Here is a 15,691-nt window from a genome sequence, read left to right as displayed (position 1 = left end):
AAAGACATAATCTGCCCTCACAGAGCTTGCAGTCAGCCTGGGACTTGGGGTAAGAAACTACCTGTGAAGACATTCTGGTGCTCCTTGGAGTTTTGGAATTCTGGAGACTAGAAGATCATGTAGTCCATTCTGCTACTCACTTCGCATCCAAGAATCTGAAGTTCAGGTCAAGAAAGTGATCACAACCTGCCCCACTGCAAAGCCAGCACTGGTGCCAACCCATGTGCTCCTCCAGGGGTGCTGTGTACCTCAGCCGCCAAGACAACCAGGGAAGATCAGAGAAGGCCATCAACAGTGTTTGTGGGGAGGGGCTGACCCTGTGTGGACACAGCCAGAGTGCCCTTGAGGGCCCCTTGCTGGGCAGTGCAGAGGATTCTGTCCAGAGAGGCTACCAATGCCCCCTCCCACCTGTAGGACCCAAGGCATGGGCCATGCCATTGGTCTCTAGGGCCACATCAACTGAGATGAAGACAGGAAGCTCCTACAGCTACACATGCCTGAGGTTCTCGGAGTGCTGCAAAGAAACAGTGATGGTTTGCTGGAGGTCGGCGCCAATGCCAGCCCCTGAACCCATTAAGGCTTCACACTCCCAGTCCCAGTTTCTCATGGCCCTAGGTCTGTCTGGTCAGGCATTCATGCCCTCTATCTGTAGCAGCTTTTTTATTTATTTGTTTTTTGTTTTTTGAGATGGAGTCTTGCTCTGTCACCCAGGCTGGAGTACAGTGGCGCGATCTCAACTCACTGCAACCTCCACCTCCCAGGTTCAAGCAATTCTCCTGCCTCAGCCTCCCAAGTAGCTGGGACTACAGGCCCCCACCACCATGCCCTGGCTAATTTTTTGCCTTTGTAGTAGAGACGGGGTTTTACCATGTTAGCCAGGATGGTCTCAATCTCCTGACCTCGTGATCCACCCGCCTCGGGCTCCCCAAGTGCTGGGATTACAGGCGTGAGTCACCGCTCCCGACCTGTAGCAGTTTTTAAACATGTCCACCAATTCTTTGACTTTCTGTTCCTCAAGAGATACAGCTCGAGCATGGTGGTTCACGCCATAATCCCAGCACTTCGTGAAGCCAAGGCAGGCGGGTTGCTTGAGCCCAGGAGCCTAAGCAACATGGCAAAACCCCATCTCTACCAAAAAAAAAAAAAAAAATTAGCTGGGTGAAGTGGCACATGCCTGTAGTTCCAGCTACTCGGGAGGTTGAGACGGGAGGATGATTTGAGCCCAGGAGACAGAGGTTGCAGTGAGCTGAGATCACAGCACTCCAGCCTGGGCAACAGCAAGACTCTGTATCAAAACAAAAAAAAAAAAAAAAAAAAAGATAGAGTCTGTGCCTGAATTTGGGCAGGCTCATGGCTGTATTGTAACCAACAGAATGCAGCAAAAATGATACTATGTGACTTCAGAGGGTGAGTCAGAAAAGACCACTCAATCTCCACCTTGTTAGCTGGGACACTCACCTTTGGGGCTACCAGTAAGAGATCTACTACCAGCCGGGTGCAGTGGCTTACACCTGTAATCCCAGCACTTTGGGAGGCCAAGGCAGGCAGATCATCTGAGGTTGGGAGTTTGAGACCAGCTTAACCAACATGGAGAAACCCTATCTCTGCTAAAAAAATATGAAATTAGCTGGGTGTAGTGGTGCATGCCTGTAATCCCAGCTACTGGGGAGGCTGAGGCAGGAGAATCACTTGAGAACCTTGGAGGTGAAGGTTTCGGGAAGCCAAGATCGCCCCATTGCACTCCACATCAAAAAAAACTCCGTCTCAAAAAAAAATGAGAGACCAACTACCGTGTGGTCACCATGACGTAAGGAAGCCCAAGCTACATGAACAGATCCCATGAAGGGGCTCTGGTCAACAGCCCCACTGAGTCCCAGGCAGAGCCAGCATCAGCTTCCAGGCACATGAGTGAAGATGCTTCTAGGTGATTCCAGTGCCAAGCTGTCAAGTCACTGCAGATTTTAAGTCTTCCCAGTCGAGACCTCAGACATTACAAAGCAGAGACAAGCTGTCCCAATTATACTTGGTCCAAATTCGTGAATCAGCATCATATAAGAGTTTGTTCTCTGGCCAGGCACTGTGACTCACGCCTGTAATCCCAGAACTTTGGGAGGTTGAGGTGGGTGAGTCACCTGAGGTCAGGAGTTCAAGACCAGCCTGACCAACATGGTGAAACCCCATCTCTACTAAAAATACAAAAAACTACCCTGGCGTGGCGGTGCGAGCCTGTAGTCCCAGCTACTTGGGAGGCCAAGGCAGGAGAATCTCTTGAACTGGGGAGGCGGAGGTTGTAGTGAGCCAAGATGTGCCACTGTACTCCAGCCTCAGTGACAGAGCGAGACTCTGCCTCAAAAAAAAAAGAGTTTTATTCTAGGCCAAGCACAATGGCTGACATCTGTAATCCCAGCACTTTGGGAGGCTGAGGTGGGCAGATTGCTTGAGGCCAGGAGGGGCTTGTCTAGGGGCAAGGATTGCTTGTCTAGCCTGGGCAACATGATGAAATCCCATCTCTATAAAAAAAAATACAAAAATTATACTGGCGTGGTGGTGTGTGCCTGTAGTCCCAGCTAATTGGGTGATTGAAAGGGGGATGATGGCTTGAGCCCAGGAGGCACAGGTGGTAGTGACTACAGGTACCAGCCACCACATCCAGCTAATTTTTGCATTTATAGTAGAGACAGGGTTTCACCATGTTGGCCAGGCTAGTCTCAAACTCCTGGCCTCAAGTGATCCACCTGCCTCAGCCTTCCAAAGTTCTGGGATTATAGGTATGAGTCATGGCACCCAGCCAGGACACTGGATTTGAACCAGGTGACCAGTCTGTGACCTTGAACATGTCCCTCAGCCTCAGATACCATGTTTGTAGAGCTGGAGGCATCATAACTGCTTCGGTCATCTCTTTTGTGAGCGTGTGTGTGTGTGTATGTGGCGCAGGGTACAGACAGGATGGAGGAGAAATCAGATGAGCTCAAGAGCTCGAGAATGTAAGAGCCCTTTATAGCTTAATCTTAAAGGTGAAGATGTGGGGTGACGCTGCCTGAATTCCAGTTCTGGCTTCTTACAAACTGTAGGACCTTGGACAAGACATATAACTCTCTATACATGTGTTCCCAGTTGTATAAAATGGGGATAATAACAGAGGGTTATGGGGAGTTTTCAGTATGAAAATGCTCCCCTGGGTTCGGTGGCTCACACCTGTAATCCCAGCAGTTTGGGAGGCCAGTCGGGAGGATTACCTGAGATCAGGAGTTTGGGACCAGCTTGCCCAACATGGCAAAACACTGTCTCTACTAAAAATACAAAAACTAGCCGGGCATGGTGGTGCACACCTGTAATCCCAGCTACTTGGGAGGCTGAGGCAGGAGAATCAGTGGAACCTGGGAGGCGAAGGTTGCAGTGAACTGAGATTTCAGTATTGCACTCCAGCCTGGGCAACAAGAGTAGCACTCAAAAGAAAGAAGGAAAGAAAAAAAGGAAGAGAGGAAGAGAGAGAAAAAGAAAGAAAGAGAGAGAAAAAGAGAAAGAAAGAAAGAAAGAAAGAAAGAAAGAAAGAAAGAAAGAAAGAAAGAAAGAAAGAAAGAAAGAGAGGAAGGAAGGAAGGAAGGAGGGAGGGAGGGAGGGAGGGAAGGAAAAGAAAGAAAGAGAGGGAGGGAGGGAGGGAAGGAAAAGAAAGAAAGAGAGGGAGGGAGGGAGGGAGGAAAGAAGGAAGGAAGAAGGAAGAAGGAAGGAAGGAAGGAAAAGAAAGAAAGAAAGAGGGAGGGAGGGAGGGAGGGAGGGAGGGAGGGAGGAAGGAAGGAAGGAAGGAAGGAAGGAAGGAAGGAGGAAGGAAGGAGGGAGGGAGGGAGGAAGGGAGGGAGGGAGGGAGAGAGGGAGGGAGGGAGGGAGGAAGGAAGGAAGGAAGGAGAAAGAGAGAAAGAGCGAGGAGCTGCTCACAAAGCACTTAGCATAGCGTGGGGAGATAGTGCCAGTTCAGTAAACACAGGCCATTGTTATGAATGGCTGTGCGAGGTGAGGAGCTGCCATCAGTCTGATGGGGCTAAGAAAATCCCATGCCTCTTGTCTACCTCAGCCTACACTGGAATTCCTCAAAAAAATTCATAGCACAAAACCGGAAGGATCTGGGCAGTGAAGGTGCAAAACCAGACAGTTCTTTGCTGATTTATTTTCTTTTCAGAGATGGGGGTCTCGCTATTTTGCCCAAGCTTGTCTTGAACTCCAGGCCCCAAGCAATTCTCCCGCCTCAGCCTCCCAAAGCGCTGGATTACAGGAATAAGCCACTGTACTTGACCTATTCTTTGCTGATTCCTGATCATAACTGACAGAAGTCCAGACGGGCTGGTCCAACTGATGGACAACCTGGTCTGGCCCCTTGCCTAATCTCTGGGACATCTTGGTCAGCCTTTGGGGAGCACTAAGAAGGGGTCACACAGTTTACTAGGAAGAAAGTAAGTTTCAGAGTCCTGGATCCATGCTTGCTTCAGCAGCACGTGTACTAAAACTGGAATGATACAGAGATTAGCACGGCCCCGAGCAAGAATGAAATGCAAATCCGTGAAGTGTTCCAGAGTGAAAAAAAAGAGTCCTGTCTGCAAACCTTGGCTCTGCCATAAACCTGGCGATGCCAGGCAGGCCCCTCACACAATCTGAGCTCATCCTGCGTTAAATAGGGGATAAGAAGATTGATCTAACAGGGTTCTTATAAGGGTTCAATGACACAGATAAAAGGCCTGTCCCTAGGCTGGGTGCAGTGGCTCATGCCTGTAATCCCAGCACTTTGGGAGGCCAAGGTGGGCAGATCACCTGAGGTCAGGAGTTCAAGACCAGCCTGACCCACATGGAGAAACCCCATCTCTACTAAATATACAAAAATAGCTGGGCATGGTGACACATGCCTGTAATCCCAGCTACTCCAGAGACATAGGCAGAATCGCTTGAACCCAGGAGACAGAGGTTTTGGTGAGCCAAGATCACACCATTGCACTCCAGCCTGGGCTTTGAGAAGAGTGAAACTCTGTCTCAAAAAAACAGCCTGTCCCTGTGCTGGCACATAGTAGGTACTCAATACATGGAGCTGCTATTATGCTATTGTGACTTCTATTACCATTGCTTCCGGCCAGGCGAGGTGGCTCATGCCTGTAATCCCAGCACTTTAGGAGGCTGAGGTGGGTTGACTGCTTGAGATAAGGAGTTTGAGACCTGGGCAACATGGTAAAACCCTGTCTACCAAAAATACAAAAACTAGCTTGGCGTGGTGGAGGGCCCCTGTAAACCCAGCTTCCTGGGAGGCTGAAGTAGGAGAATCACTGGAACCAGAAGGCAGAGGCTTCAGTGAGCTGAGATAGTGCCACTGGACTCCAGGCTGGATGTCTCAAAAAAAAACCGGGTCTCACTCTGTCATCCAGCCTGGAGTCCAGTGGCACTATCTCTGCTTCTGGAGCAAGAAGCACATCCAGCCTGCTTCTTTTTATTTTCTCTTTACAACTCCCCCAACTTTTCAAGCAGAAAGCAATACGTAACACTTGTTCCAGCTCATGTGAAGTCATAAACGTTGTTCACCAAATATTCCCAGTTCTCCCCTTCCAGCAAGAAGGGTGGACCCTTTGGGTAGGTGGGGCCAATGAGTTCTCAGCTCCCCCCGCCCCCCAGCTTCTCTTTTCTCCCTGGTGCAGTGGCCAGCAAAATGCCAAGATGAAGAACATCCCCAGCTCAGGACTCTATGTGACCACAGTGCTCCCAGCTCCCAGTCCACCTACTGTGGACAAGTAACAAGGGCAAGAAATAGACTTTTGCTGCTTAAAGTCACTAAGATTTGGGGTTGCTGATTTTTTCTCCTTTTTTTTTTTTTGAGACAGAGTCTTGCTCTGTCACCCAGGCTGGAGTACAGTGGCGCAATTGCAGCTCACCAAAGCCTCCGCCTCCCAGGTTCCAGCGGTTCTCCCACCTCAGCCTCCCAGGTAGCTGGGGCTGCAAGCAAGCACCACCACACTTGGCTAATTTTTTTTATTTTTAGTAGAGATGCGGTTTCACCATGTTGGCCAGGCTGGTCTCGAACTTCTGACCTCAGGTGATCCACTCACCTCAGCCTCCCAACATTCTAGGATTACAGGCATGAGCCACCGCACCCAGCCTGGGGTTGCTAATTATGGCAGCACCACCAGGCCCATTCCAGCTGATATTCTCCATGTCAGACACTGTGCTAAGAACTTTATGAACATTTCACTTATTCCTCATATCAGTCCTCTGGGACAGAGACTACTATCATATATCGTACCTGTCTCACAGATGATGAAACTGAACCCCAGAGGGGTGAGCAAATGGACCATGATCATTTCACTATAATTGGCCATATCAGTTAATTGTTGCTGCATAATAAACTAACCTAAATGAATGAGTTATCAAGTGTTAAGCCTCTATTACATCGGGATCTACAGGTCAGCCGTGTGGTTTTTCTGGCTCTGTTGAGCTCAGTGGGACTTGGCTTGCTCATGAATCCACTGTCAGCCGGCAGGACAGCTGGGACAGGCTGGTCTAGGATGGTCTTGCTTGGGACACTCTCCCCCACATGGTCTCTTATCCCCCAGCACTCTAACCCAGGCTCATATCACACCAAGGTGCAAGAGAGAGAATATGGAAGTGGGCAAGACCTTTTGAGGTCCTGGCTTAGAAGCCACAAGTCCTCACTTCCATTACTTTGTATTGGTCCAAAAGAAGTGGAAAAATATGGCCAGGCGTGGTGGCTCACGCCTGTAATCCCAGTACTTTGGGAGGCTGAGGCGAGCAGATTATGAGGTCAAGAGATCAAGACCATCCTGGCTATCACGGTGAAACCCCATCTCTACTAAAAATAGAAAAATTAGCTTGGTGTGGTGGTACACACCTGTAGTCCCAGCTACTCAGGAGTCTGAGGCAGGAGAATCACTTGAACCCCAGAAGTGGAGGTTGCAGTGAGCTGAGATCATGCTGCTGCACTCCAGCCTGGGCAACAGGGCAGACTCCACCTCAAAAAAAAAAAAAAAGTGGAAAAATATGGCCAGGCACTGTGTCTCACGCCTGTAATCACAGTACTTTGGGAGGCCGAGGTGGGTGGATCATGAGGTCAAGAGATCAAGACCATCCTGGCTAATATGGTGAAACCCCATCTCTACTAAAAGTACAAAAAAAGTTAACCAGGCATAGTGGCACGTGCTTGTAATCTCAACTACTCAGGAGGCTGAGGCAGGAGAATCGCTTGAACCCGGGAGGTTGCAGGGAGCTGAGATCGCGCCACTGCACTCCAGCATAGGCAACAGAGTGAGACTCGGTCTCACACACACACACAAAAACAGGAGTGTTTGGACCAACTTTAAAAATAAAAAAAATAAAATAATAAAACAGAAGGAGTGGAAAAATATGCCTCAACGATGGGAGAAATGCAGCATCGAGGCCATTTTTGACACTTGCGCTGCGGCCAGGTCAGGATGGGATCACAGACCCGCCACTTCACTATTACGCCATTCCGTCCCTCTTTCCAGCTCACATCGCCAACAGGTACCCTTTGGAGGATGGAACTTGTACCTCTTCCCTTTCCAGCTCAGGCCCATAAACAGCCTTCCGAGGATGCGATAACCCACTGACAGCTTCAGAGGCACAACTTGTTTACTTATTTATACCTATTTGCCTGGTCGCCGATGCATTTATGACACTCCTATTGCATGTATCCTCTGCGGGAATTAAGTTCACAGCACAGGCAGCTGGGGCACACACAAGGCATGGCAGAAAGGAAAGCAAGTTGGAAGAGGCCTTGGAGAGCCTGGCTTGGCAGGGGCCCCGTCCCCAAGGGTCCAGTCATGAGTATCACGGTCATTACCACGTATAATGCTGTCCTCAGGAAACCACCTTCGCAGAAATCAGTGGGGGAAGGCAGCAGCTGCAACCCTGAGGGCTGGGAAACCACAGAGGGTTCTTCGATGCACATGGCGCCCCCTGGTGTCATGCACTGAGCAGCGCCTCCAGGACCGTGGGACTGTGTGAAGGGCATGACCCTATGCCCTTTCCCCCACCACAGAGGCAGCCTCTGGGCTTGCAGGTGTGGACCTTGAACAAGTCACTCAGCGTTCTGAAGCGTCAGTTTTCTTGTCCACTGATCAGGATGATGATGCTACCTCTCATCCTAGCTCCGAGGAATCAATGAAATTTCGACGTAAAGGGTTAGTGCCTGGTGGTGGCCACAGAGCATCTTTTCCTCCATCCTGAAGGCAGTAGCTCCACCTCCTCAATCAGAAACAGAAACATGAATGCCGACCAATGTGGAACTCAGGATCAGCCCTCGCCATTAGTTTCAGGGTCCTCGCCTGGACAATATAGTCTTGTATCGTTCAAGTAAAGATCACATAGAAACCCTGCAGGAGAGAAAAGCCTTCTTTTGTTTGTTTGTTTGTTTGTTTGTTTTTTTGAGATGGAGTCTTGTTATTTCACCCAGGCTGGAGTGCACTGGCACAATCTCAGCTCACTGCAACCTCCATCTCCTGGATTCAAGCGATTCTCCTGCCTCAGCCTCCCAAGCAGCTGGGACTACAGGTGCGTGCCACCACACCCGGCTAATTTTTTGTATTTAAAATACAGATGGGGTTTCACCATATTGTCCAGGCATGAGCCACCACACTTGGCCTTTTTTTTTCTCTTTGAGACAGAGTCACTCTGTCACCCAGAGTGAAGTGCAGTGGTATGATTTCAGCTCACTGCAACCTCTGCCTCTCAGGTTCAAGCAATTCTCCTGCCTCAGCCTCCTGAGTACCTGGGACTACAGGCATTTGCCACCATGCTCAGCTAATTTTTCTGTTTTTAGAAGAGACAGGGTTTCACCATGTTGGCCAGGCTGGTCTCAAACTCCTAACATCAAGTGATCCATTTGCCTTTGTAGGGGTAGCCGAGAGAAAGGAGAATAGACCTAAAGTCAGGCAAGAAAGTTTTATTAACCTGCCGGGCAGCTCTGTGACAAACAGCGGAGGCAGCCCTGAGCTTACAAAATGAGGGGTTTACATGGGGTAAGAGGGATAGAAGGGGGTTTTAGGACTGAGGCAATCTATCTGCTGGTAGCAGGTACAGAGATAGTTTGTTAACTTGTAACAGACCTACATCATCCTGTGACTTTTGTGGTGGCAGTCTTTTAAAAAAAGAGAGAAACCAGGAGTTTTTTTTAACAGATACGTGTCAAACAGGAATTTACAAGTATGGATAACCAACCTGTCTTCCCTATCCTCACTCCAGCTGCCCTGATGGCTGTAATCAGGCTTTGCTGAATTGCAGCACGTCTGGCAGCCTTGACGTGGCACCTAGGTAGAGGTTTCGGAATGCAGCTGCAGAGCGATCAGAAGGGAGAAGGGGTCAGCCTGTGTGGAGGGGGTTTTCTTGTCCCTAACAGCCTTGGCCTCCCAAGAGCTGGGATTACAGGCATGAGCCACTGCGCCGAGCCGAGAAAAGATTTCTTTTCCTCATCCATCACTAGGTTCATGGCTGAGGCACCTGTAACAAAAACAAATTAGGAGAAACGCATAGCAACGTGTTTAATATAAGGTCTCTAGGCCATGGGATCCTTTCAAAATGGAAACCAGGGCCTTGCGCGGTGGCTCAAGCCTGTAATCCCAGCACTTTGGGAGGCCAAGGAGGGTGGATCACAAGGTCAAGAGATCGAGACCATCCTGGTCAACATGGTGAAACCTAGTCTCTACTAAAAATACAAAAAATTAGCTGGGCATGGTGGCGCATGCCCATAATCCCAGCTACTCAGGAGGCTGAGGCAGGAGAATTGCCTGAACCCAGGAGGCGGAGGTTGCGGTGAGCCAAGATCGCGCCATTGCACTCCAGCCTGGGTGACAAGAGTGAAACTCCATCTCAGGGGAAAAAAAAAAGATGAAAACCAAAGAAACAGGGAAACTTCCCAGCCAGAGCAATCAGGCAAGAAAAGGAAAGAAAGTGCGTCCAAATTGGAGAAGAATAAGTCTAGCTCTGGGTATATGTGATCATATACCCAGAAAACCCTAAAGACTCCTCCAAAAGACTTCTGTATTTATAAACACATTCAGTAAAGTCTCAGGTTACAAAATCAATGTACACAAATCAGTAGCACTGCTATACACCAACAATGACCAAGCTGAGAATCAAATCAAGAATTCAATCTCTTTTACAATAGCTGTAAAAATAATGTTAAATACCTAAGACTATTATTTTAAAAATAATAATAAACACGAGGGGTGAGTCTCACTATGTTGACCCTTGAACTCCTGGCCTCAAGCAATTCTCCCATCTCAGACTCCCAAAGTGCTAGGATTACAGGCAAAAGCCACCATGCCCAGTCTCTTAGCAATATTCTTAACCAAGGATGTGAAAATCTTTCTAGCTGGGCGCAGTGGCTCATATCTGTAATCCCAGCACTTTGGGAGGCCGAGGAGGGTGGATCACTTGAGGTCAGGAGTTTAAGAACAGCCTGGCCAACATGGCAAAACCCCATCTCTACTAAAAAAATACAAAAATTAGCCAGGTGTGCTGGCACACGCCTATGGTCCCAGCAGCTCAGGAGGCTGAGACACAAGAATCATTTGAACCCGAGAGGTAGAGGTTGCAGTGAGCCAAGATCGTGCTTCCATCACACTCCAGCCTTGGCAACAAGAGCGAAACTCCATCTCAAAAAAAAAAATTTATATTGAACCAAAAAAGAGCCCAAATAGCCAAAGCAATCCTAAGTAAAAAGAACTTCACATTATACAAGGCTATAGTTATTGAAACATCGTGGGGCTGGTATAAAAGCAGACACATAGACCAGTAAAACAACACAGAGAACCCAGAAATATTTATAACCAACTGATCTTCAACAAAGCCTACACAAACATAAATAGGGGAAAGGACACCCTACTTAGTAAATGGTGCTGGGGAAACTGGCCATATGTAGAAGAATGAAACCGAATATTTATCTCTCACATCAGACAAAAATCAACTCAAGATGGATCAAAGAATTAAATCTAAGACCTGAAGCCATAGCAATTCTAGAAGACAACGTTGGAAAAACTCTTCTGGACATTGGCTTAGGCAAAGAATTTATGCCTAAAAACCCAAAAGCAAATACAACAAAAACAAAGATAAAATGGGACCTAATTAAACTAAAAAGCTTCTGTACAGCGAAAGAAATAATCATCAGAGTAAACAGACAACCCACAGAATGGGAGAAAATATTTATAAACTATGCATCTGGCAAAGGACTGATATCTAGAATCTCTAAGGAACTCAAACAGAATCTCTAAGGAACTCAAATTCAAATCAGTAAGAAAAAAAAATCTCATCAAAAAGTGGGTAAAGGACATGAGTAGATATCCCTCAAAAGAAGATATGCAAATGGCCAACAAATACATGAAAAAATGCTCAGCATCACTAATCATCAGGGAAATGCAAATTAAAACTACAATGAGATACTACCTCGTCCCTACAAGAACGGCCATTATTAAACAGTGAAAAAGCAATAGATGTTGGCATGGATATGGTAAAAAGGGAACACTTACTGCTAAGAATGAAAATTAGTACAACCTTTGTGGATAACAGCATGGAGATTTCTTTTTTTTTTTTTTTTGACACGGAGTCTCACTGTGTCGCCCAGGCTGGAGTGTAGTGGCTCGATCCAGGCTCACCGCAACCTCTGCCTCTGGGGTTCAAGCAATTCTCCTGCCTCAGCCTCCCGAGAAGCTGGGATTACAGGCTCACGCCACCACGCCCGGCTAAGTTTTTGAATTTTTAGTAGAGGCAGGGTTTCACCGTGTTAGCCAGGATGGTCTTGATCTCCTGACCTGGTGATCCGCCTGCCTCAGCCTCCCAAAGTGCTGGGATTACTGGTGTGAGCCACCGCACTTGGCCAGAGATTTCTTAAGGAACTAAATGCCAGGTCTGTCCTGGCTGACAGATGAAATAAGTACTCTGAGACAGGTATGAAGTATAAGAGCAGCTAGGTGACTGCTTGGCTCTAGTGGCCGGAGAGTAGCTCCCAGAAGCTGGAGGCACAATGCTGAAAACCTGGAGCCAACACAACCTGCAGGTAATTAACATTTATTTTTCCCCTTTCACTCCTGCAGATCATCAAAGGTCAGTTCCTGGTCAACATAATTAAACAAGCCAAGATCACACAGCTAGCAGCAAGGCCTGGATGCTCAACCACTCAGGACCTGCTTTTCAAAGAACAAGAGAAGTCTCCCCTGTGTCCTGAAGCCTCCTGAGGACAAAGAGGTTGGCTGCCGCCTGGACCCACTTGGGTAGAATTGTGGTGCTGAGGCGCCCTCTGCTGGTAGTAGGGAAAAGACCAGTAGGAGGCGTCTCCCTTTCCTTCCTTTGCTTCTGACCTAGAGCAGGTTCCCGAGCACCTCCTCTGGGCCTTGCCTGTCACTGGGGATGCTGAAATGGATGAGTTATCATCGCTGTCTTATTCCCTCAGAGGAAATGAACCATTTTGAAAGGGTTATCAGCAGAGGGTTGGGGAGAAACACCTGGCCTAGCCTGGGCAGTCTGAGAGGGCTTCCTGGTGGAAGGTGATCTGCGTTGAGTGAAAGGTAGCCTGATTCATTCAAGTCTCTGGGACCAAAACAATTTAAGCTTCATTGACCAGGGCAGTTGTCACAGGCCACCCTGCCCACAATGTCAAGAAAAGCCAAGAGCCAGATGCGGTGGATCATGCCTGTAATTCATTCCAACACTCTGGGAGGCCAAGGAGGGAGGATCACTTGAGCCAAGGAGTTTGAGACCAGACTGAGCAACATAGCAAGACCCCCTCTCTATAAAAAATAAAAAAATTCGCCAGGCATGGTGCCACACACCTGTGGTCCCAGCTACTTGAAAAGTTGAGGTCAGAGAATCCCTTGTGCCCAAGAGGTCAAGGCTGCAGTGAGCTGTGATGGGGCCACTGCACACCAGCCTGGGTGACACCGCAAAACTCATCTCCAGAAAAGAAAAAGAAAACCCCCAGAAGTGAAATATAAATGAGGGCTCTGATGAACCAAGGAATATAGGGGGAAGCACCTTTCAGGCACAAGGAACAGAGAGGGCAAAGGCTCTGAACACAGAAGGTGAGATGGCTCGAGGAACAGCGTGGGGTAGGTGTGGCTGGAACAGTGAGCAGAGGGGAAGGAGCTAACAGAAAAAGTGTAAAAGGCTTTATGTGTGGGTGTGATGCCCAACTCACCCAACTCCAGTTTTCATCGTCTTTTTTTTTTTAGACTAGAGTGCAGTGGTACAATCTCGGCTCACTACAACCTCTGCCTCCTGGGTTCAAGTGATTCTCCTGCCTCAGCCTCCCGAGTAGCTGGGATTATAGGCACGCATCACTATGCCCAGATAATTTTTTTTGTATTTTTAGTAGAGACAGAGTTTCACCATGCTGGCCAGCTGGGCTCGAACTCCTGACCTCATGATCTGCCCACATAGGCCTCCCCAAGTGACGCTTGCGTCAGCCACCACACCTGGCCTCATTGTCTTTAAGGAAATTTACAACTAGGTAAATTATAGAAAACTGATAGCGATGCAAATCATTTTTCATAAAAATATAAATTGTGTCCCTAGAATACAATCAATTTAAAGATTCATCTGCATACAAAAGTCTCATATGTATACAGATGGTAATTAAAGCTTACAGACTAAGTGAGAGTAGCCAAGGTTGCATTTAACCAGGGTCAGGATTTCACCTAGTGAATATCATTTGATGAATGGATGGATAGACCCAAGAAACAGAAGGAAGGAGGAAGAGAGAGACGGAGGCTGTGAGGGTTAATATTTAGTGTCAGCTTGATTGGATTGAAGGATGCAAAGTATTGATCCTGGGTGTGTCTGTGAAGGTGTTGCCAGGAGATTCACTTTTGAGTCAGTGGGCTGGGGAAGGCAGATCCACCCTTAATCTGGTGGGCACAATCTAAACAGCTGCCAGCGAATATAAAGCAGGCTGAAAAATGTGAGGAGAGACAAGCCTAGGCCTCCCAGCCTCCATCTTTCTCCCGTGCTGGATGCTTCCTGCCCTTAAACGTCAGGCTGCACGTTCTTCAGTTCTGGGATTTGGACTGGCTGTCCTTGTTCAGCAGCATGCAGACAGCCTATTGTGGGACCTTGTGATCATGTAAGTTAACTCTTAACAAACTCCTATATGTACGTATATATATATATTATCTCCTGTTAGTTCTGTCTCTCTAGAGAACCGTGACTAATATAGATCTCTGTACCAGGAGTTGTTCTAGAGGAACAGAATACTAAGGATGGAGTTCTTTCCTCGGTTTGGGGGTTTCTGGAGTTGGCTGCTTATAGGATTGGACCCCAAAACACTAAGGACTCTATTTCTAATAGTCTGGAGAATGCTGATAGTCCTCGGCATGAACTGTCTAGAGAGTTATGCAAAATGAATGCATTTGACAGTCCCGATTCGCCGCTTGTGAGTACAAGGAGTCCAGTGACTTGATATGCAATACCTTTGACCACATGTGGAGAACCAAGGAAGATGCCGAAGCTGCTTGGGTGCTCCTAACTTCAGTGGACAAAGTGGTGAAAGAAAAGGATGAACTCAGGGACTCTGTCTCCCGGCTTCAGAAGCAGGTACTGAGCCTCATCTACTGAGATTGCCCAGAGGGAAAGTCTTACCTCCCGCAGAGAAAGACCTGAAATTGTGGAAAAACAGACACAGGCTCTTATGTCAGTGGCTGACCTGCAATGAAGGATGCATGCATGGCCGGGCATGATGGCTCACACCTGTAATCCCAGCACTTTGGGAGGCTGAGGTGGGTGGATCACAAGGTCAAGAGTTTAAGACCAGAGTGGCCAACATGGTGAAACTGTCTCTACTAAAAATTACAAAATTTAGCCAGGGACGTTTGGCAGGTGCCTGTAATCCCAGTTACTCAGGAGGCTGAGGCAGGAGAATTGCTTGAAGGGGGAATGCGGAGGACGGAGGTTGCAGTAAGCCGAGATCATGCTACTGACTGCACTCCAGCCTGGGTGACAGAGAGACTCCACCAGAAAAAAAAAAAGAATGAATGAAATAAAGATGCATGCACAGCCTTGACAGGTGTCTACTGTTAAAGTGAAGGCTTTGATTAGAAAAGAATGGGACCTTGAAACTTGGAATTTGCGGGCCGGGCACGGTGGCTCACGCCTGTAATCCCAGCACTTTGGGAGGCCAAGGCAGGTGGATCACGAGGTCAAGAGATCGAGACCATCCTGGTCAACATGGTGAAATTCCGTCTCTACTAAAAATACAAAAAATTAGCTGGGCATGGTGGCGTGTGCCCGTAATCCCAACTACTCAGGAGGCTGAGGCAGGAGAATTGCCTGAACCCAGAAGGCGGAGGTTGAGGTGAGCTGAGATTGCGCCATTGCACTCCAGCCTGGGTAACAAGAGCAAAACTTTGTCTCAAAAAAAAAAAAAAAAAGAGAAACTGGGAATTTGGATGTATGGGAGGACCCTGATGAAATGGGGACACTGAGTTTGTAAACTCTGATGAAACTTTTTGCCAGAAGGAACAGCTTCCCCATCCCCAGTAGTGGCAATGTCCCCTCCCTGACGCATGCTGTCATCCACCTTTCCATCTTTCTTTGAGGAGATAAACCCTGCACTGCCTGAGGCAACATTGGTGGCCTTTCCTGAGGCAGTTGCCAGGCACGATAATGTTGATTGTCCTCAGGAGCCACCCCCAACACCCCT

The 15,691-nt window shown here is 48.1% G+C and overlaps 1 pseudogene; it reads left to right on the top strand.

Moving 5' to 3' along the window:
- The first annotated feature begins 4,472 nt into the window (after positions 1-4,472).
- LOC118143420 (U6 spliceosomal RNA) lies at positions 4,473-4,571 on the top strand (annotated as a pseudogene).
- The last annotated feature ends 11,120 nt before the right edge of the window (positions 4,572-15,691 follow it).

The sequence above is a fragment of the Callithrix jacchus genome, chromosome 7 (assembly GCF_049354715.1).
Source record: "Callithrix jacchus isolate 240 chromosome 7, calJac240_pri, whole genome shotgun sequence".
NCBI classification, from domain to species: Eukaryota; Metazoa; Chordata; class Mammalia; order Primates; family Cebidae; genus Callithrix; species Callithrix jacchus.
This window is presented reverse-complemented; position numbering and strand designations above follow the sequence as displayed.